This window comes from Pongo pygmaeus, chromosome 8 (genome assembly GCF_028885625.2).
Source record: "Pongo pygmaeus isolate AG05252 chromosome 8, NHGRI_mPonPyg2-v2.0_pri, whole genome shotgun sequence".
Taxonomy (NCBI): domain Eukaryota; kingdom Metazoa; phylum Chordata; class Mammalia; order Primates; family Hominidae; genus Pongo; species Pongo pygmaeus.
Window position 1 is genome coordinate 32,026,529 of NC_072381.2, and position 23,347 is coordinate 32,049,875.

The window sequence follows — 23,347 nt, forward strand, 5'->3', positions numbered from 1 at the left end:
AGATGGGGTTTCTCCATGTTGGTCTGGCTGGCTCAAACTCCCGACCTCAGGTTATTCACCCGCCTAGCCCTCCCAAAGTGCTGGGATTACAGGCGTAAGCCACTGCGCCCAGCCTCTGATTGCAAACTTTGTTATAGCCTAGCTATAGTGAAGGCAAGGTAAAATATTTCTGGCTGTTACTTGGAAAAGCAGATGTGACCATACAGATCTTAGATACCTTTAGGGACCCGTGGTTGGGATCTGAAGAAAACAAGACACTTACCACAACTGCCTCTGGATAAAGGGGAAATGCTCAGTTTCCACAAACCAGTGAGCATGAGAGCTATCAATTTTAAAAATACACACAGTCCTCAGATGGTGAGGGCACGGGTTAGGGTAACAAAAATACAATGGAGAAAAAAGTGGCATTTCCAATGTGACACATTTAAAATATGGAATGGAATTTCATGGGTCACTTTGAAATAAGATTTTTCATTGGTATAACTTCAGGCTAGAGATGGTTTGCCACAGAATAAGTCAAAAAAATAAAAGAATATGGAGATGACGATGACAATGACAACTGCCAATAAAAGTCAAAAGGACATATTTTGAGTTCTCCAGAAGAGGGAACAAAAAAACCAAAAGATATTTTCCCTTGGCAAAGTGCCCCCTCCAAAGCACACATAGTCTTGTCTGCTTCAAGGAACAGCCTATACCCACAGTGTTTTCATATACTAAATGGCATATCACTAAATAACAGTAAATGAGATTAAACTGTAGACTTCCTAGTTGCCTTAAACAACTGATGTTTAATTTCTTTAACACTGAATCACAAATATGCAGTCTCATGACACTGTAAGAAGCTAAAGGTGCTCATTCTTTCCATGAATTCTAAATTGCTATAATACTTATATTAGGAAAATAGAACAGTGGGAAGGAAAATTTTAAACAAACCCAGAATAAACCAGACTTTTGATTGGGTTTCCAGCAAGAATCAGTTCCCCATCAGAATGTGGACACCGAAGTATACCAAATGCAAGCTCAGTGGAGCTCAGTCTCCTCAGCTGAAAATGAGACCTTACTCTGGAAATGAGCACTTCTTAACATTTTTAACCCATGTTCCATCCTATTAAACATAAAAACCTCATACTCCCATTGAATGTTATTTGTGACTTCAAAGCTATTATAACCAAAACCAAAACCAAACCAAAGCAAGATTTTTATTGTTTTTTTTTTCAGTATCTCATCATAACCATTTACAAATTCATTTATTTACAAATACTTGCATAAATGGACAGATATTAATAATTAATGCTTTTTTAAATCTTGAAGACAAAAAAGATTTTAAAAAGCCTATGAAGACTAATGATGACAATGAAATGATATTTACTGAGACCTTTGGCAAATGATATTTACTGGGACCTTCTTCTCTCCTCCAGAGTTATTATTAATATAAATGATCTTTCTTTACTAGCATTCAGCCAGAAGAAATGCTGGCTGATACACACACACACACACACACACACACACACACACATATATATACACACACATATATTAGGCCTTCAGTATTTGTTAAATGTTAAAAGAGGTGATAGGTCCTCTTTTACTATTCTGAAAATAACAGAACCCTAATATAGTAACCTTTCTCAAGTAATAAAGGATAGAAGCAAGTAGGTTAAGTCTTTGGTACAGAGGTGAACTGTAGAAGATTTTGACAACAGTTATGTTAATGAAAACAGTAAGAACACCACCTAATACTAGCACATTTATAAAACACTTAGCAATGTCTAACGTACTTTGTGTAATTTCGACCCTACAGCTGTATGAAGTGAATATTATTTGATTAAAACAGTGTCATGAAGCTGTTCAAAGTCACACAGCTAGTTAAGCAGCAGAGCTCAGACTTAAAACTTTCTGAGAGCTATCCCATTCACTAACAGCTCTTTATTTTGTCATGAAATGTAGAAAATATCCTCATCCAAACTCCAAAATCAGCGTATACATAAGCACAACCTTTTTTTCTCTCAACCTACCCAATACCCTTTCTACCAATTCCCATAAAAATTCTTGGAGTTCCGATTGCAGCAGCCTTTATTTCTTCATACCGGTATGACCAAGGGCACAATGAAAGACTTCTTTCGAAAGGGAACCACCTTCAATCTAAGTCTTGTATCCTATAACTGTCCCCAAAATGGACATCATCACAGGCATAGGCTTTTCAAACCATTAACTAGTGAGGAAATGTCTGGGGTTGTCTGTTCCTTATTTAAAATCAGTCAAATAGGACACATACTACCACTTCATTCCTAAAAGTTGAGCAAGAATCACCCTCATATCTCCAGCTTTCTGGTTTAGCAAGCAGACACCTGACTCCGGGGACTTGGTAAAGGCCAACTGCACAAGAATAAAAAGTGTAACAGAACTGGCAGTTACAGTCTTAGCAATTTTAAAAAATCATTCCAAATGTTTTGGTATTGAAATCTTATTAAAGAATGCTAAACTACTGGCATTAGTAATTTACTGTAAATGAAAGGTATACTAAAGGTAGAATTTTATTCATATAAAATAAACTATTTTACTTCTGAAGGTTATTATGAAGATAAGGCTAAATTATATGAAAAATGCTAAGCATCCCACCTAGCCCATAGTAACTACGCGGTAAATGTCAGCTGCTATTAGTAATACTGCAGAAGTATTAAAAATAAAACATAACAATGGAAGGCCATATTTAAAATGAACCAGCAATCAACATTCTGTATTTAAACATCAACAAAAAACATATACATCTGTGGTATGTATACATATATATGCATAAAATATTTACAAGACAATTTGGAAGAATAAATAGCAAAATGATGTTCTCTGGGGAGACAGAAGTGTGGTAGTCAAATGGAACTTTAGCCTGATATAAATGCTTTTTTAACAAAGTACTCATGAATTTCCTCTGTAAATAATTTTATTTTAAAAAGAAAAATCATAGTTTCTTCAATTCCACAGTTGATTTCAGTATTACATGAAAGAAAGTTTACTTTTTTTGTAGTTAACGTGTTCAAATTTCCAAAACCTCATTTTCTTTATTTAGTAATACTATTCAAGGCTTATGTTATAAACTGCTTTAATTATCTTCTTTATGATATTCCTAATTGCTATATTAGAAATATCTGCTTATGCCACCCCCCAACAATTTTATTAGGTTTTAAAACCACTCAGTGTATTTAATCAAGGTGCAAAGAGGCTTTCAAAGTCTCGGAAGCCATAAATCAAAACAGTTTCACATAAAAAGATTACCTTTTCCCCTTAAATTTTGTATGTGTTTACATTTAATAAACTACACACAGAGAGTAGAACCCTTGATTTTTTTTTTTTTTTTTTTTTTGAGATGGAGTCTTGCTCTGTCACCCAGGCTGGAGTGCAGTGGCACAATCTTGGCTCACTGCAAGCTCTGCCTCCCAGGTTCACGCCATTCTCCTGCTTCAGTCTCCTTCTCCTGAGTAGCTCGGACTACAGGTGCCCGCCACTACGCCTGGCTAATTTTTTGTATTTTTAGTAGATACGGGGTTTCACCTTGTTAGCCAGGATGGTCTCAATCTCCTTACCTAGGGATCCACCTGCCTCGGCCTCCCAAAATGCTGGGATTACAAGCGTAAGCCACCGTGCCCGGCCCCTTGATTCTTTTTAAGACCAAAAGTTTACCTATTTAAAATCATTATAACAATTTAAAATGTCTTAAGGAGCGCTATAATTAAAAAACCTCTGCTTCTATGCTCTTGCTAATTTCTAATTCTCGTTTGTACCATTTGTGACAGTTTTTATATTTTTAACTTTTCTTCTAGTTCACAGCCATAACTTTGACTTTTGCAACCTATTATTTTTTCCTTCATATCATCTAGAGTTTAGCCAATAAAGTGTGTATAAACTATGTCACAAAAGCTCTTATTAACTCCCTAAAAACAGCAAATAGTGGGCCTTTTGTCGCTCGGGCATGGAGGTAAGCCACATGCACCATGGGCCAGACTCAGCCTGGGCCCCTTCAATTTACAAATCCAGCTTAAAAAAAATTACAGGCCTCTACTGTTGTCCAAAAAGACCAACACTTCAATGATGACAGAGAGAAAGCAGCCTCGTACTTGAATAGGAGGACACTGGGCTGAATAGGAAATCCCTACCTCAAAGAGCCATGGGATTCAATGATTATGGGAAGCCATGCAATCTCTTTTTAATAGATTTAAAGTTCAAGAAAGACTTTTACTGTAATTTAATAGGGAACAATGTTTGATCAAAAGGTGTCTCCCTTTAATTTCAAATTTAAAATTCTAGATATAATTTGTAGCTAGTAGAGGGCAATTCAATCATCATCATCATCTTCTTCATCATCAGCTGAATACAGAAAGCACATGTATCAACAATTTTTTTTTCCTTCCTGATGCTCAGCTATGGACTCATTAATATAAAGCAGCTATACCTACAAAAACATACAATAATGTTTCCTCCAGTAGTTAATGCTGTAGTTCTAGAAGACTTAAAGACTCTAGAAATCTGAAAGTATAGGCATCTTGAGGCTGCCTCACTCTAATCTCAGAACAGTCAATCCCACACATTCTATTATTCTCCCCTGTGTGCCCTCATGTACCTAGTACTCTAGCTACCTATTTATTCATATCCCTCCGGACTATAAATGCCTTGAGAACAGAGACTCAATCTTCTCTGCCTTACTTTGTAAGTCCTGTTGCCTTGCATAGAGCAGATGCTCCACAAAAACTGAATGAAACATAATAAATATTAGCCATTTATCTGTTGGCCTCACCCAAGTTCCTGAGGGCAGACTTTACTGAATGTTGATCTCTGCATCCCTACCAGAGCCTACCATACAGTGGCACTTAAAAGCCTATCACATACATTTTTAAATTCAAGTTTCTAATTTATTTTGAATTTTATTTGCATTTATTCAATTCATGATATGTGTTTACTAAAACAAAACACATTTCTGAAATGAAACAACTCTCTCCCACCCCTGGAAGCTCTTGATAGAGAGGGAAATAAACCTTTTCAACTATTTTTTAGTCCTCAATGTGATGACTACAGATAAGAAAAGCAACCAAAGCCCACTGTCCAGTCTTTTCTGTGCTGTTCTGGTGGCTCTTCCTCCAGAATCCAGGCAGAACAAAGTCTTTCTTCAAAAAGAGTCACCCTTTGCTGCATAGATTTTATTCAGTCAGCACTCGTTCCCAGCTCTTTCACAACTGTGACATGTTCATTATTTGAAAACTCTCTCTGCCCACCCTGCGTGTGACCATGCCCAGCTCAACTTACAACAGATAGCTAGCTAGGGCGGCATGCTGTTACTGCCCTTGTGAAACACAGCTTTAGTGCTAGCAGCCGTTTCACCACTCAGGAGTTCAATGAAAGATGTTCAGTGTGACCTGCAGCCTGATGGCTGATTGGTAGCACACAACAGGCCTACTCCCAGTACCCTCAATTTTGAGACACACACATATCCCAGTGGAAAAGGTGATAACCTTCTGGGAATCTAGATAAATAGTTTTGTCAAGTTTTCTCCAAGGAAAAAATGGTGATTTAACATTCCCGGCTAGGTGCAGGTGCTCAGGCCTATAATCCCAACATTTTGGGAGGCCAAGGCAGGAGGATTGCTTGAGACCAAAAGTTTGAAACCAGCCTGTGTAAGACAGGGAGACGCCGTCTCTATAAAAAAATCAGCCGAGGCTGGTGATGCACGCCTGTAGTCCCAGCTACTCAGGGGACTGAGGTGGGAGGATCGCTTTAGCCTGTGAGTTCAAGGCTGCAGTAAGCTATCATCAAGCTAGTGCACTCTAGCCTGGGTGATGGAGTAAAATCTTGTTTCAAGAAAACAAAAACAGAACAAGCGACAACAACAACAAACATTCCTCTGAGTCATTCTAGTACCAGATTATTTCCATGTGTTACAATAGGGACAATTGACTGCAACATGCGTCATGTCACTTACCTAATACGAAGTCAGAACATAAACATGTGAGCCACATATGATTCCTTCTTCTAATCCTCCTGTTCAAAGCAGTAAATGGTTTATTCCTCTTGACTGCACAAAATGAAATTAAAAATAAAAATTCTATCGAGTAGAAACCTCCTTGTTCTACCCTGGTCCTCCGGTCAGACACAGAATTTTAAAGTTAGAAAGGATCTTTGAGTCAGATTCCTCATTTAATAAATCTAGTCTGAGACTCACAAAAGTTAAATGGTTTGCCACAGTTAGAAACAGGAACAGAGAACCAAAATTAGAATAAAGGTCTCCTGCCTCCTCAGCCCATGTGCCTTCCAGAATACCACACTAAATCGAGTCTCTTGCCAAGAACTTCACCCTGACCTGATAATCCTGGAGAGGCTGTTCTCAGCTTTACTTCACTCCCTACCTCTTGGTAGTCTAGCTACATAATCATCCACTAAAAAAGAAAAAAAAATTAAAGAGAAGCCTTCCATGTCTAAAAGTAACTTAGTGACAGCATTGTTTTCTTAAAGATATAATATTACCCCTAGCAACTGCTACAGAGTTCTTCCCCACTGTTTCCAAGACAAGACTGAATGTCCTCTAAGACCCTGCTTCCCTAAATGGTCCTCAAGCATGTTCTGAAAAAAACTAGGAAAGCCCCATACAAGGTCCCTTATTATATAGAGAGAATGAAGTTGGTGCCCATTTGAGAGGAGGTCAGATGACTAGGCACATTCAAGATGAGGAAAACAGTTTTAGAGACTCGAAAGTAACAGAGGACAGCTTCTGTCACTGAACAAATACTAATGAGAATCTAAGTGCCAGGCCCTGTGTTACCTGATGCAGTAATTGACAGGGACATCTTAGAACACAAGCTTACAAGCTACTAAATAACTGGTAATTCTCCCCATAAAACCCATCACCATAAAATCCGTTAATCCAATAATCCTAAACATGTTCCAGACCTTAGACTTTGCTATAGAAAATACCAAATACATAATTTGGTATCTTAATTTCAAATCTGACTATTTCTACTTCTTTTCTCCTAATCTAATGAGCAAAGAAATAATTTGAATGTGGGCAACAGAAAAAACGAAAACAGTATTTTTTAAAGCTATAATATGAAAATAAATCAAGAAAATAATAAGTAATAGGATATCAGAGTATAATTTTGATGGTTTAAGATTCCTTTTGATAAATACTTGAAAAAGTAGAAATTAAGGTTGTGACAACTTAGGGTTTTCATATTCTTTATGCCCATATAAAAGTTAATAAAATAAATTGTGCATAAATTATTTAAAATTATAATTTAGTAACAGTCTGAGTTAAAAATCTTAGATCATATTAATGAAAACAGAGAAGCAGATAAGTAAAAACATATTAAATTTCTCATTTATCAAGAGATACCATCCTATTCTTAACTGTTAATGATAGGTATCATATAAATTTAAAGTTAAAAAAAATCTTTAAAATAATCCTTAGACTTCAAAGCCTTAGAAGCACAATAAGTTAAAAATGAAAACCAAATTAAACATAAAACTTTAAATCAAAACACAATGAAAACACGGAAGAATTTCAAACAAAAAGATGAAAAGAAGATCAATAAAGCCAATTAGAACAATTTGGAAACAAATTTAAATGCATTAAATATTTGTTAAGAGACAAAGTTCTTTTTAGGATAAAAAATGAAATCCAAGTATGTTCTACTTTTAGGAAACATATCTAAAAGTAATGACAAAGAAAGTGTAAATATAACAGGAAGCACAGATTTATGGAGAAATATAAACTAAGGTAGCAATATCAATGTCAGCTAAAACAAAACACAAGTCATAAATCAGAAAGTCATGGCTGGGTGCAGTGGCACACACCTGTAATCCCAGCACTTTGGGAGGCTAGGCCAGAAGGATCGCTTGAGGCCATAAGTTCAAGACCAGCCTGGGCAATATAGCAAGGCCCTGTCTCTACAAAAAATTAAAAAGAAAAATTAGCCAGGTGCAGTGGCACACCTATAGTCCCAGCTAGCCAGGAGGACTGCCCACTTGAGCCCTAGAGTTTGGAAGGTGCAATGAGCTATGATCGTGCCTCTGCACTCCAGCCTTGGTGACAAAGCAAGACCCTTTATTTAATGAAAAAAAAAAGTCATATTACTCTGATAAAAGGTATAATCTTCAATTGAGATGTTGACAGTAAATAACACATTAACACATACACCAAAATAAAAACTTATAGAACTATAAATAATTAAAATTAATGGAAGAAATCAGTGATTTACAACTTTAAGCCTTTGAGAGATCAGACAAAAAAATAATAAAGTTCAACAACATAATAGGTATTTAGGTATCTCATAAAGAAAACTTATTTACAAAGGTCTGTGTAACTTTACGAAAACTGATCATAGGCTAGCCCAGAAATACAACCATAAAAATCTAGAAAAGCAGAATGCCATATATTAACATCATTCTATTATTAGTATCAAAAGCTTAAAAGTAACTTGGAAATTTGCAAAACATTCTCTTAAATAATTAATCAAAAAGGAACTCTTGGCATGTAATCATATGTATTTTAAAAACTACTTTAATTGAGAATACCATACCAATATATAGAGAATATAACCAAACAGTATGAAGAAAAACTTAAAACTCTGAAATGTTTTCCATTTTATATTAGCATATAAACTTTCTGCCGTAACAAAGAGACTCAAAAGTAGGTCAAGTGAGAAAGAAATTCTTTTTCATGCCAAAATACGGGGTGACAGGGGAAGGTGTGTTTCACAAGATCATCTGTGGACCCAGGCTGGCTCTGCCATCTTCCACGTGGTTTCCAAAGTAGTTTCCAACTAAGATGGCTACTGTAACTGGTGTAACATCCCAGCCATCAGAAAAGGAAAAAAGAAAGTCTAGGGTAAGTGGCTTGTCTTAACGGAGGTGATCTTACACACATTACCATTAACCTCTCATTAGTCACACAGCCACATATTGCTGTAAAAGAAGCAGAGAAGCACAGTTTCTAGATAGGCAGCCATGTGCTTAGCTAAACTCTAGGGGATCCATTCCTAAAAGAAGGAATAGACTCTGGGCCTGGCATGGTGGCTCACGCCTGTAATACCAACACTTTGGGAGGCCGAGGCTAGCGGATTACAAGATCAGGAGTTCGAGACTAGCCTGGCCAATATGGTGAAACCCCATTTCTACTAAAAATACAAAAACTAGCCAGGCATGGTGGTGGGCACCTGTAGTCCCAGCTACTCAGGAGGCTGAGGCAGAGAACTGCTTGAACTTGGGAGGCAGAGGTTGCAGTGCACCGAGATCGTGCCACTACACTCCAGGCTGGGTGACAGAGTGAGACTCTGTCTCCAAAAAAAAAAAAAAAAAAAAAAGATTCTAAGGGACACTGGTATGTTGGTATGTCTTCTAACCAGTTTTTCTAGTTAAAAAACATGAAATAAAATTCAACTCAAGAAGTTGAGAACACGAAAGCAGAACCAAGAACAGGTTGTAATTATTTCATTTTATCTGGCTGCTTCTTAGTGTCAAGGGTACTACCAAACATGGAAATGTACATCAGTTCATTCTGAGGATTCCAATACATCAAACCACAGACTAGAAAGTATATTGAGAATTCATCTACTCTCTTTCCTTATTTAAGGACTTTTAAATCATATATTTTTTATGTATATTGTATACACTGATTTATCTAAATGGATTTTTCAGGGTGACTAAGTTTTAGCATTATACAAAGGTCTTCTGACATTAGACAGAAGTTAATCTTTTGTTAGTAAAATAACTTTCAAAATTTGTGTACCAGGGTTTTTTTAAGCATTGTTACTGAGATAGTAGTTTACATACAATAAAATATATAAATTTTAAGTGTGCTTTTCAGTGGGCTTGGACAGATTTATATCTCTATATAATCACCACCAGAATCAAGATATAGAACACAACCAGTAATCCAAAAAGTTCCCTTGTACTGCCTCCAGATCAATCACAACCCACCCTTAGCTGCATGCAACAACTTGTCCACTGTTTGTCACCATACAGTAAATTTATCTTTTCTCACACTTCTGATATACTAACCTAGAGCAGTAAATGGAATCAGTTGTGGTGCTCTGTATCTGGCTTATTTTACTCAGTATAATGTTTTTGAAGTTTATCCATATTTCTAGTGTGTATTATTTTCAAAATGGTAAATGAACATTGGCTTCAACTTCAAGTCACCAGCTGCATTAGCCCCTAGCAAGAGAGTCAGCTTCTCCTTTGAAGCTTTGAAGCCAAGCATTGACTCTCCCTCTCTAGCTATGAAAGTCTTATATGATATTGTCTTCGAATATAAGGCTGTTTCATTTGCATTGAGGCCATTAAGAATTATGCTAGGGCCATGAATAATTATGCTAAATCTACTCTACTCTGTAAATGGAACAACAAAGCCTGGATGACAGCATGTCTCTTTACAGTATGGTTTGCTGAATAGTTTAAGCCCACTGTTGAGAGTCACTGTTCAGAGAAAAAGATTCCTTTCAAAATATTATTGCTCAATGAAAATGCACCTAGTCACCCAACAGCTCTAATGGAGATGTACAAGGACATTAATGTTGTTTTCATGCCTGCTAACACGATATCCTTCCTGCAGCTTACGGGACAAAAAGTTATTTCAGTTTTCATTCCATGCTCATGGGTAGGAAGAACCAATATCACGGAAATGGCCATACTGCCCAAAGTAATTTATAGATTCAATGCTATCTCCATCAAGCTACCACTGTCTTTCTTCACAAAACTGGATAAAACTACTTTAAACTGCATATGGAACCAAAAAAGAGCCTGCATAGCCAAGACAATCCTAAGCAAAAAGAACAAAGCTGGAGGCATCACACTACCTGACTTCAAACTATACTACAAGGCTACAGTAACCAAAACAGTATGGTACTGGTACCAAAACAGATATACAGACCAATGGAACAGAACAGAGGCCTCAGAAATAACATCATGCATCTACAACCATCTGATCTTTGACAGATCTGGACCGCTTGGTCCAGAGCTGAGTTCAAGTCCTGGATATCCTTGTTAATTTTCTGTCTCATTGATCTAATATTGATGGTGGGGTGTTAAAGTCTCCCACTATTACTGTGTGGGAATCTAAGTCTCTTTGTAGCACTCTTTAAACTGAGGAGAAATCTCTCTCTGTAACTTTTCCCCATTGATTCTATCTATGACTTTCTGTAGCTCTAAATCCAGTCCTTCTTATTCTTGAAAGCAATCCAAATTACCGAAACTAGGAATGCTAAAGCTGTAATATTTTTATTGTGACTCTACTGCTACATGTGCTAGAGAGTCTTGGATATGCACTTTTCTTCTCTCTAAATCTACCTCCACTGGTACCAGGCTAAACTGGTTGGAGTGAGGGGTGTGGGATCACGGAACCGGGGGAAGTTAGCTGATTACAAATAGACTTGGGAGTATCTAAGGAATAGCAAGAAGGCAAGTGTGGCTAGAAGAGAGTGAGCAAGACAGTGAGTGACAGGAGATAAAGTCAGCAGGCCTGTTAGAACATGTGAGACAACGTTTCATCCTGTGTGTGCTGGGTAGCCACTGAAGGGTTCTGAACAGAGGAATGACAGAAACTGTTTAACATTAAAAAAAAAAAAACAAAAAAAAAACACCTTTTACTCCTATATGGAGGACTGACTGGAGAGATACAATGAGGAGATAAGGAAGGCCAGTTAGAAGACGATATTATCACCTAGGTGACTTTATGACAGTGACTTACAATAGGGCAGTAAGGGTGAGGAGTGCAGTAGGGGTAATTTGGGATACATTTTGAAAGGCAGGCATATAAGCCTTACTAATGGACTGGATGTGGGATATGGAATAAAAAGTCACACATGACTTTGAGTTTTTGGCCTGGAACAACTGGGTATATCATTTACCCAGGGAGAAAAGTTCAAGATTTACATTTTAGACATACTAAGTTTGAAATGTTTATTAGACTCCAAAATGGAGATGTTGAAAAGACATAAAAATAAGTCTAGAACTCATGGGAGAGACCAAAGTAAAGAAATTGTAAATTTGGGAGAACAGATGGCATTTAAAACACGGGATCACATGAGATCGTGTGGAAAATAAATACAGAAGGCTAAGGACTGAGCCCTGAGAAATGTCAACTTTTAGAGACCATAAAGAAGAGAAGATAGCAAAGGAGATTTTGTACTTTTATGACTCTTCCTCAAAAAGAAGTTAGAATTATTTTATGTCTACAAACTATGAAGTCCATAGCCAACCATCATAATCCTCTTCAAAAACCACTTTTTAGAGTCACATGCCTACTCTATTTCTGACTCCTGACCAACTAACAATCTGAATAGCTACATTTCACATGTCATCTGCTCAACTACCCCATCCCTGGTCTCTGGCATGTGTTGCAGTTTCTGGATCAGAGTTCTCACAACAGCTAGGAACTTCTAGTTGTCCAACAGTTACCAGGAGGCACGTGGAGAGCGTGTTCCCCAGAGCTGCCAAAAGTTCTTGGCATGTGATCAACGAAGCACACAATGAATGAGTGTTCAGCAATTAATCAGGTGACAGGGAACAACTGACATGTTAGGGGACTGCAGAATGAGCCAGAGCAAAGCTAGACAAGATACACAAGTCCTTACTCCAGGCTGCTCACCCCAGGAGAATCCACTCTAGGTCAACCAGTGTGATCAGATATTCTTACCTAGAAAAGCTGAAGTAATCTGAAGTTTACTACGTGTTTACGGAAGCATGATGGCATTTCCTGGGAGCTGCTTATATCATGAACAAACAGTAGGTACTGTACATAATAGGCACTTGTTCTGTCCGCCTCCCCATCTCAGAATTAGACTGGAGACAGCTGTTCTCTCTCAGCCTCATCTGTAAAGGGAATTCCAACTTATCTCATAGGTAATTATGAAGATTATATGAGATAATGTAAAGTGCCTGATACATAGAAAATGTTCAGGCCGGGCGTGATGGCTCACACCTGTAATCCCAGCACTTTGGGAGGCCGAGGCAGGTGGATCATGAGATCAGGAGTTCGAGACCAGCCTGACCAACATGGTGAAACCATGTCTCTACTAAAAATACAAAAAAATTAGCTGGGCGTGGTGGCATGCACCTGTAATCCCAGCTGCTCAGGATGCTGAGGCAGGAGAATTACTTGAACCCGGGAGGTGGAGGTTGCAGCGAGCCAAGATTGCGCCATTGCACTCCAGCATGGGTGACAGAGCGAGACTCCATCTCAAAAAAAAAAAAAAAAAGTTCAATATATACTAGCTATTCTTATTTACACTTTGATGACCACAAATTACAATCAGCTAAATGGTAAGCATGTCCCTAAAACAACACTTTTAATGCTCTTCTAGCACAGAATAATAAAAGTTTTTCTTGTTTGCTTGTTTTGTGTGAACTATTACATGATCAATGTAATTTAAACTTGGCTTGAGAAAACCATCCTGTCTTTTTTTTTTTTTTTTAATTTTTGAGACGGAGTCTCGCTCTGTCACTCAGGCTGGGGTGCAGTGGCGCGATCTCGGCTCACTGCGACCTTCGCCTCCCAGGTTCACGCCATTCTCCTGCCTCAGCCTCCTGAGTAGCTGGGACTACAGGCACCTGCCACCACGCCTGGTTAATTTTTTGTATTTTTAGTAGAGATGGGGTTTCTCCATGTTAGCCAGGATGGTCGTGATCCACCCGCCTCAGCCTCACAAAGTGCTGGGATTATAGGCGTCAGCCACTGCGCCCGGCCATCCTGTCTTTTTCTCAACTTCCCAACCAAGGTTAGCACAATTATGTTAAACAACTAAAAAATAGATTATAAGTCTATTAATTCTATTAACATGAGACTGTTAACACCAATTCTGGCTAAAGACTACCAAGCAACACAGAAATTTCCAAGCCGGACAGTTATTCTGCAAAAGTTATTCAGGCATAAGTCTGTTGTTTTAAGTGTCTATATCCTTTAAGTATAATATATTTATATTTCCCTTTATGAAATTTAACTAAAATCATTAAATTTGTCAGCAGAAGCAGGAAACCATCTACAAGACCCGCATGGCTACTTTACTTTTATTAATGAAAAGTTACATAAGAGTTTCAGCAAACTACAAAGTTTCCTTCTTATAAGTCTTTTAATATTTATAGAAATTTAAAATAGTTATCATGCTAGACTCCATTTTAGAAACTGAGAATTTCTATTATCTGACAGCAATAGATTCTGTATTATTTTAGCTCAATTACAGAAATGGATATGTAAGAGTTATGTTCATCTTTATTCGTACTCGCTAACAATACATCTACCATGTCTACTACTTGACCTAGAAGCTCAAGTAGTGTGACTGAACAAAACTACACTAACAGGGTCTCAACTCCAAACCACTGAGTCACATTATTGGACTTTTGTCTCTAAAAAATACACTAAAGAAAAGAAAAAGAAGTGTACTGGGAACCATTTAAAGGGCCTGTTTGGAATAACAGAAAAAGGTACACAAAAGGACCAAAGAACACAAGTGGCTTAAAGTATCAAAGAGAAAGCCTGTAACCAAGTACGAGGAGATGTCCGCAAACACCACGCCCATTGTATCAGTCCTTTCTTGCACTGTTATAATGAACTATCTGAGACTGGGTAATTTATAAAGAAAAGAGGTTTAATTGGTTCATGGTTCCTTGAGCTGCACAGGAAGCATGGCTGGGGAGGCCTCAAGAAACTTTCAACCACAGCGGAAGGCAAAGGGGAAGCAGGCACATCTTACATGGCTGAAGAGGAAGAGTGTGAAGGGGGAGGTTTACACACTTTTAAGCAACCAGATCTCATGAGAACTCACTCACTATCACAAGAACAGCAAGAAGGAAATTTGCCCCCATGATCCAATCACCTTCCATCAGGCCCCCCCTCCAACACTGGAAATTACAATTTGACATGAGATTTGGGCAGGGACACAAATCCAAAGCACATCACCAATGTTAAAAAAATAAAATTGCATACTTCCTATAAACTGAAAAATGAAACCTATAGCCATGTATTTCCTTGAATTGTTTTTATGTAATCTGGATTTTTTAAATTAATTCTTTTATTTTTTTAAACCATGGTCCAGAAAATCTACTTCTAAATTATACATTTTGAATCAATAAACTGACTTTTGTGCTTCAAGTAAACTTATTTTGAAATAATTTTAGATTTACAAGATAGATACAAAAATAGTATAGAGTTCCTATACACCCTTCATCCAGTTTTCCATAAAGTTAAACATCTTACATAACCACGGGACATTTGTCAAAACTAAGAAATTAACATTGATTAATTTCTAATTGATTACTATTAAATATAGACTTCATTTATATTTCACCTGTTTTTCTACTAATGTCTTTCTTTAGTTCCTAGGTATAACCCAGGGTATCATATTGCATTTAATTATTTTTTTTAATGCTCTAAATTTTGCTACCTGCCACACTTCTATGTCTTATAAACAATATCCTCATTGTAATTATTATAGAAAATAAGCCTAAAATTCCCTGGAAAATATGATTTGTTAGCTATTAGGGAAATGTTACATGAAGATTCATGTAAATGTGATATTTCTACAAATGTTATATTGAAGAGAAAAGAGGTAATTGCTGAAGTAAGATATGCCCCACTGTCTACTTTGCCAGGAACCTATGAGATCAAATTACTTAATGTTTCAGAAATCTCTCTTCAAAAAATGCTTGTCACTTACCTATATCCCAAGGCTCCTGTAGAGTCATAAGATATACCGTAAATCCTTTTAATTAATTCTGTAACAGAATACAAAGTATTATTATAATCATATTCAGATAATCCATTGTCATCAAATATATGTAAAAGGTGCCTTCTTTTCAAGTTTCATTTTTAATTACTGTATATTTTTATTAAGATAATAAAAGAACTAATGTAGAAGAAAATAATTCCACAGTTGATTACATGTCTTTAGTTTAAAAATGAAAGCATGCAAAATTTAATAAAAGTTTTAAGATAAATAGAAAATGTTCCAGAAAAAAAGAAATGCCACAATGAATAAAACTGGCTAAGAAGAATGCTTCACATTCTTTTCCATGTGCATAATACTGTGGAAATTAGTAAATAGTCACAAACAAGTGATTCATATTCAGGGCACAGCCTTTTTGACAGGAAAACAGTAATCAAGAGTTTGAGATCTGAAGATTTTTAAAAGGACACGTCTGGTAAAGTGTGTCAGTTTGCCTGAGACAGTCCCAATTTACGGCCATTGGCCCAGTGTCCCACAGATTTACCATTTGTCCTGGATTTTTCATTTTCTAATGATTTTTTTTAATGATAGCATTAAAATATGCTAGGACTTATTTGTACTTTTAGGCTCTGCCATAATCTCATTGAACCATGTGTGAGATGCATGTGCAATGAAGCCAGTTGTCAATTTCACAGGTAGTTAAATCTTTAAGACACCTAGCAGTAACCCATTTCTAAATGTACTGTAACTGATACTTCATTCTTAAAGACAGCACCCAGGCACCATGCAGAAAAAGTGTACTTAGGCAGGAGCAGGTAGGGACAGCTAACTCCTCCAGTCTTGAATGAAGGTAGAAGAAATATTGAATACTGCTCCCTGCTCATGGCTAGCTTAAAGACACGGATTTAATGAAAGCAGACAGGACAGAGAAAGTGTTTTACGTATTATTCTCTAAAGCATGACTTTTCATCTAGATCCAACGACCTTTTAAAAAAATGCACTTAGTTCTGACTCTAAAGCGTCTTTTTTACATCATCAAAGTAAAGTGATATCTGGTTGTCTCCATTAACAGAAAAACTCACAGTTAAATGTTGCAGCTTTCTGTCAGTATCAGGAGATGTACCAACCAGAAAAATCAGTTAATTCCAATAATGGTTTGATGATTTCATCTAATTCATGAAACCAAAGTAAAGCTTTTGGAAGTTCATTCTGTAGAATATGAAACACCTGACATTGCTTTAATTGCTACTTAAAAATAAGTTTAGAAGTTCAACAACAAAGACAAAATTACTGTTGGTTCTCATTATTCACAGTAGTTAAGTTCTATGAAATCACCATGAACACTGATTTAGGGAATACCAAACTGTTTACTCATAAGGGAAATTCAGGGTTGGGTTCCTGAGAGCTCCTGAGAGCCTCTGATTACATTTTAATTAGCTGATCAAACATAACCTCAATTTATGTATATTTCTGTTTCAAGATACCTTATTAATATATAGTCATCCACTGCATGATGTGTCAGTCAACAACAGACTGCATATATGATGGAGGTGGTCCCACAAGATTATCAAGCTATATTTTCACTGTACATTTTCTATGTTTAGATACATAAATATTTACTATTGTGTTACAATTGCCTACGAATTCAGTATAGTAACACACTGTACAGGTTTGTAGCCCAGGAACAAGAGGCTATACCAAATAGCCTATGTGTATAGTAAGCTATATAGATTCATATCAGTACACTCTTATGATATTTTCACAATGACAAAATCACCTAATGATACATTTCTCAGAATTTAACCCTGTTGTTAAGCAATGTATGGCTGTTTATTGTTGAGTCACTAACACTGAACTCATAGCCAACAGCACTGTAAGTTTATCTATCATATGCATTTTCTCCTTAAGGCACATCACAGCCTTCTTGCACTTAGGAGCCATATACAGCACTTCAGTTCCACACTGGGTAGTCATTTTAAACACAGAAATCACAAAGAAGCCTAAAAAAGCAAAAATCATGGCACTATATAAACCACAAAAAGGAGATTTGTTTACCATATGAGAGCTGAAGGAAATCAGCTTGTCAACTAGGAATGTGTTGAGCAATCCAAATTTTTCACCATTCTGTACCATTTGCAGTCATGCACTCAGTTGAATGCCTAGTGTCATGAGTACTGATTTCGCAGTTACAAATAAATTTTATAGTTTCAGTATCCCTTACCCTGAAACGTTTGGGGTCGGAAGTGTTTTGAATTCGGAGTTTTCAAAAATTTTGAAACATTTGCATTATATACTTATTGAGTATCCCTAATCCAAAAATCTGAAATCCAAAATGCTCCAATGAGTATTTCATTTGCGCATGACCCTTGAGAATTGTGTTGAGCATCATGTTGGCACTCAAAAAGTTTAGGATTTTAGAGCATTTCTGATTTTAGATCAGAGATGCTCAATCTGTAGTAAGCAGACGAATTCATGAAAATAAAATCTGTGAATAATAAGGGTCAATTCTATTTGTTTTTACAGTGATAACACAATTACAAACCTTGGTTGAGTACAGCATCGTAGAAAGAACAATGTTCTTACTAAATTTAAAAAAATGATGAAACAGAAATAAACTTGGACTTGGCTGTGGTTCACATATAATTCACAACTGTGCCCCAAACTTCAATATATTACCAATCAAAATTGGGGGAAACATATTTCACAACTGAATCCACAAAAGATGTGACATTCTACCAACCAAAATTTACAAACGTTTATACACACACACAGGGTTAAAAAAATTGAACTAAGGCTGGGTGTGGTGGCTCACACCTGTAACCCCAACATTTTGGGAGGACGAGATGGGAGGATTGCTTGAGCTCGGGTGGTCAAGGCTGAAGTAAGCTGTGATCACACCACTGCACTTCAGCCTAGGCAACAGAGTATACCCCCATCTCAAAAAAAAAAAAAAAAAAAAACTAAAATATTTGTGACAAAGCTGATGCTGAATTTTAAAAAAAATATTGCAGCATGATAGTCCATGTTTTCTCTTTGTTATCTATCTTAAAATTCTTTGAGGCTTAGACTTTGCAAAATCTAACGGATTTTTCATTCAAACATTACATTCAAAGTCAGTTGAAAATAGCTATGGACTAAACGTTTGTGTCACTTTAAATTCTTATGCTGAAGCCCTAATACCCAATGTGATGGTATTCAGAGGTAGTGCCTTTAATTAGCGTTAGATTAGGTCATGTTGGTGGGGCCCTCCTGATGAGATTAATGCTGTTATAAAAAGAAACAGATCTCTCTCTCTCTCCCCACCCACCACCCCCCATCCAAGTGCACACACCCAGGAAGGGCCATGTGAGGACATAATGAGAAGATCAAAGCAGGTCTGCAAACCAAGAAGCAGGCCCTCACCAGAAACTGATCTGCTGGTGCCTTGATCTTTGATTTTCCAGCCTTCCAAAACAGGAGAAATGAATTGTTGTTTAAGCCACCCAGTATGTTGTATTTTGAAAGAGCAGCCCAAACTAAGACAGAAATCTTTTATTCAAGATTTAATTTTTATGGCGAACTTACTTTTTTACTTAAATAAGTTTATATTATGTACTAGAATAAAATGAACTTGAGAATGCCTACAATTTAGCAGCAGCTAAATTTGGTTAAGATGTTTAAAAGATTTCCATAACAGACACAATTTATTTGACAAGCTTTGTCATAAAAATTTTATTGAATAAAGGTGCTGTAAATAGAGTTTACTGTTTTTTTAAAACAGTAGCTGTGAAAATGTATGTGATAGAATATTTACATATTAAACTATTACAAAATAAAAATTTAATAGAATTTGCTTTGAACTTACCAGGTACCTCATTATCGACATAGAGATTACATTCTCAAATTTAAAAATCACAATTTATATAGAAAATAGTAACTTGGAAAAAATCAATAATTTCAAATGTAGCAATCACAAAATGCAACCTGAAAAAGACTACAATTTTATGAAGCAATTAAAGATAAAATACAACCATGTTTTTAAAATTTTTTTTCCAGGAAAATACAGAGAGCTGTATTCTGTGGAGCTCCTTAATACTTTCTAATCTCCCCTATGTAGTATATTATTAGTCAGGGTTCCCCAGAGAAAGAGATAACAAGATAATAATTATTGTACCTAATAAATATATTAGTACAAATTATAGCTAAGAAACTAAATAATGTATGTAAGCTTTTACTGAGAATTATATTTATGTTATTTTTAATGTTAAAACAGTTGTTTTGCTTTAATGAATATAGCTATATGTTAATGTGTTTTAGAAATAACTTTATTTTTAAAATAATTTCTTAATAGGACTATTTTATAGGTTCGCCAATATGATGAAACCAATTTGTCAGTCAAGCAATAAAATTATATAAGTTTACAGTTTTTTAGAAAGAATATCAATCTGGGCAATAAACAGTTAACCTAGATGTGATAGTTAATTTTATGAGTCACTTTGGATAGGTTATGATGGCCAGCTGTTTGGTATAATACTAATCTAGATGTTGCGTGAAGGTCTCTGTGGTTGTAATTAACATTTATAATTAGTTGACTTGAAATAAAGCAGATTCCATACTGTGGTGGGCCTTATTCAGTCAGATGAAGGCCTTAACAGCTAAGATAAAAGTTACCTGAAGAAGAGGCAAGTCTACATCAAGATGGTAACATAGAAATACTGAGTTTCCAGCCTACTAGCCTATTTTGCAATTTTTACACTCAAGACCATTATCAACTCTTACTTAAGTATACAGCCTGCTGCTGTATTCTACACATTTGATTTGCGAACTCCCAAAATCCTGTAAGCCAATTCCTTAAAATAAACTCTATATCTTTCTCTTGTTCTCTCTCTGTTTCTCTGGAGAACCCTGACTAATAATACACTACGTAAGGGAGATTAGAAAGTATTTCAGGAGCTCCACCAAAAGGAAGCTGCTCCCTGATAAGAGTAGAGAGAAAGGGTTTTATTTTAAGAAACATGAAAGTAAAGAAGAATTAACATTAGCATTAACTTCTTTTAAAGAAGAACAGAATCCCAGATTCTATGGCCACATCTTCCTATACCAGAATAATACATAACCCAATAACCCTGACCCTTAGCTTTTAGAGAACAGGGACATATCTTACATCTCTTTGTATCCCCTTTCTAGCAGTGAGTTGAGACAGAGAAGATGCTCTAAATAGTTGCTGAATAAACTAAAGTCTCAGAAGACATCTCCAGTCCTAAATGTGATTAAGGGGGTGAGAATATATGCAAAAATATGGATTTTAATGTTTTGAGTAGTATTGTGGTGTTGTCATTCTGAGACTGTTGTGTGTGCACTATAGGATGAAAATAAATGAATAACTGTAGAACTTTCCAGTTCTATAATCACTCATATCCTTGAAAACGGAGGAAAGAGATACAGAAAGAAGATTTAAACACACTATCATCTCCACCATAGTCTCAAGTTTGAATTGGAAACATCAATATAAACTTATGAAATATTTTTATTTTATCTTCAATATGTGCACATACATCTGATCTCTGTCTACAGGAAGGGCTGAGAGAAAACATGATCACCCCTTAAACAGTAGGGCTTCTAAGAGAAATAGCTGAATCTAGGACTCAGGAGCCAAGTTTAAGAGGCTTCCATTGGCCAAAGATGGAATAATTTGAGCTTCAATGATGGTAATACTTGAAATGGATTAACTAATACGTTAAATTCTAAAAGTTCATAATAATATTCTTAAAAAACTGGTCACCTTTAAGAGATGATAGACAACCAATTCATTATCTTAAAAAAAAATCAAAGGGAAAAAATCAAGAATTTATGTTACCTGTCTTTTGAGAACTCTGGGTAACCGAATAAGAGATGAGGACATGTATCTCTTTATAAAAATATTCCAATGAATAAATGAAAAAGAATAAAAAGAATTAGGATGTTACTATTTTTCAAACTTTAATGAACAAATAGATACAAATAATATGCAAAAATGGCTGCTAAGATCACAAAAAAAGATGCAACCAAACATTGAAAGTAGGTTATCCAGACCAGCAGCCTCAGCCTCACTCAGATACTTGCCAGAAATACAAACCCTCAGGTCCAACCTCCAATCTCCTGAATTAGAAGGTTTGGGCATAGGACCCTGTAATCTACATTTTATTATTACAAGCCCAACAGGTGATTCAGAGGTATCCTAAACTTCATTAAATTCTATGTACAGAACTGACAAAGGAATCAAATCTGAGTCTGATCCAGTTCATAGACAGCTGCCAATTTATAGGAATTATAGAGGTCAGAGAAACGTGTGGATGTACACCACAAATATGCACACATTAAAATCCAGAATGTGGGAAATTCTACAGATCAAACCTCCCAGGTTCTTCAACATATAAACAGTATGGAACTTAAAGGGATGGAGAAGGAACCTAAAGATTAAGAATCTATAAAGTAACCTGTATAGATTAAGAGAGATTGAAGATATATCTTTTTTTTTTTAATGAGCAAAACCAGGAGACAACTTCCAGAATGGAGGAATGAAGAGCGCCATAGAATTTATCCCCAACAAAAACAATTTAACTGGAAAAAAAATTGTTTAAAACAACCACTTAAACTGGAAATTGTTTGAAGAGTATATAATAAATGGAGAAACATGCATTCAAGAAAATATTCTAAATCTTGGTAAAAGCCTGTCAGTGGCATTTGAGCCATGACCTGCTCCCACCTCACCTCCCCTGCACCTCCAAGCTCTGACTTATGTCTTAGTCTGTTTTACTTACTCAAGAGCTCTAGTCCAGAAGGTCCTGTCAAGAATATGGGGGCTCCTTTTCCCCTCAGCTCCCAAGCTGGGGCTGCATTTTCACCCTGGTAGAACAAGCCACTGGCACTGTTCATTTTCCCTAGCCCTGTATGGTAGAGTCTCTATTCTGTACAGCCACAGCTGAGAGGGCCAGGGGTTCCTCACTCTAGCCAGCCCTCATTTGTGGGGCAAAAGTTCTACTCTAGGTGCAGCAGGCTGAAAACACTGGGCTTCTATCACTCCTGGATCAACTTGCTGGTGGCGCAAAGGTTCCATATCCACAGGGGCAAGCCAAGAAGACTAGTGGCAAATGCCCATGCTCCCAACACCCTTTTATAGCAGGGGTGTCACTCTGGAAGAAGTGAGTCACTATTCCTGCCCCCAGTTTCTGTGCAGTGGTGCAAGGTTCTACCTGTGGGGAGATGCAGACTGGAGACAGCAGCCCTTAAGGACAAAAAGTTCCTCTGCTCTGGCTGAGGGAATTGACATTATTTGCAAGAGAGCTTGGAGAACTGAATGCCTAAGTACAACATCAAAAACAATGAAGAACTTTGTGGAGAGCAGTTAAGAAGGTGCTCATGGCCCCACGATACAAGCAGCAACCAACACATTAGGACTATCAGAAGTTTAACAGAACTAGAAAAAGAGACAGCCAGATCACAGTAAACACAGAGGTCAGGAAGGCCATGCCCAAGTGCGAGGCTGCATCCACTCGAGCAATGAGAGCTTTTTATGGGCACAAGCCACACACAGATCAATCAATTAAAAAAGGAAGCTTCACTGTCACTCGGGGGCTGAAGTATAACCTCTGATCAAACAGTGGCTGAACAATAAGCTCTTCTGCCCCAAG

The 23,347-nt window shown here is 36.7% G+C and overlaps 1 protein-coding gene across 14 annotated transcripts in view; it reads right to left on the bottom strand.

The window, feature by feature from the left end:
* Positions 1-23,347, bottom strand: part of ZNF438 (zinc finger protein 438) — a 188,492-nt gene that overhangs the window by 125,035 nt on the left and 40,110 nt on the right. For 11 of the 14 annotated variants that reach the window (XM_063669733.1, XM_063669736.1, XM_054435303.2 and 8 more), the window contains exon 2: positions 15,690-15,747. The exons of 2 other annotated variants lie outside the window; for them this stretch is intronic. The gene's annotated coding sequence lies outside the window, so the exon portion shown is untranslated. Of the gene's footprint in view, positions 1-5,965; positions 8,820-15,689; positions 15,748-23,347 lie in introns of all 14 variants that reach the window. One more of the 14 variants, XM_063669734.1, reaches the window with a different exon arrangement.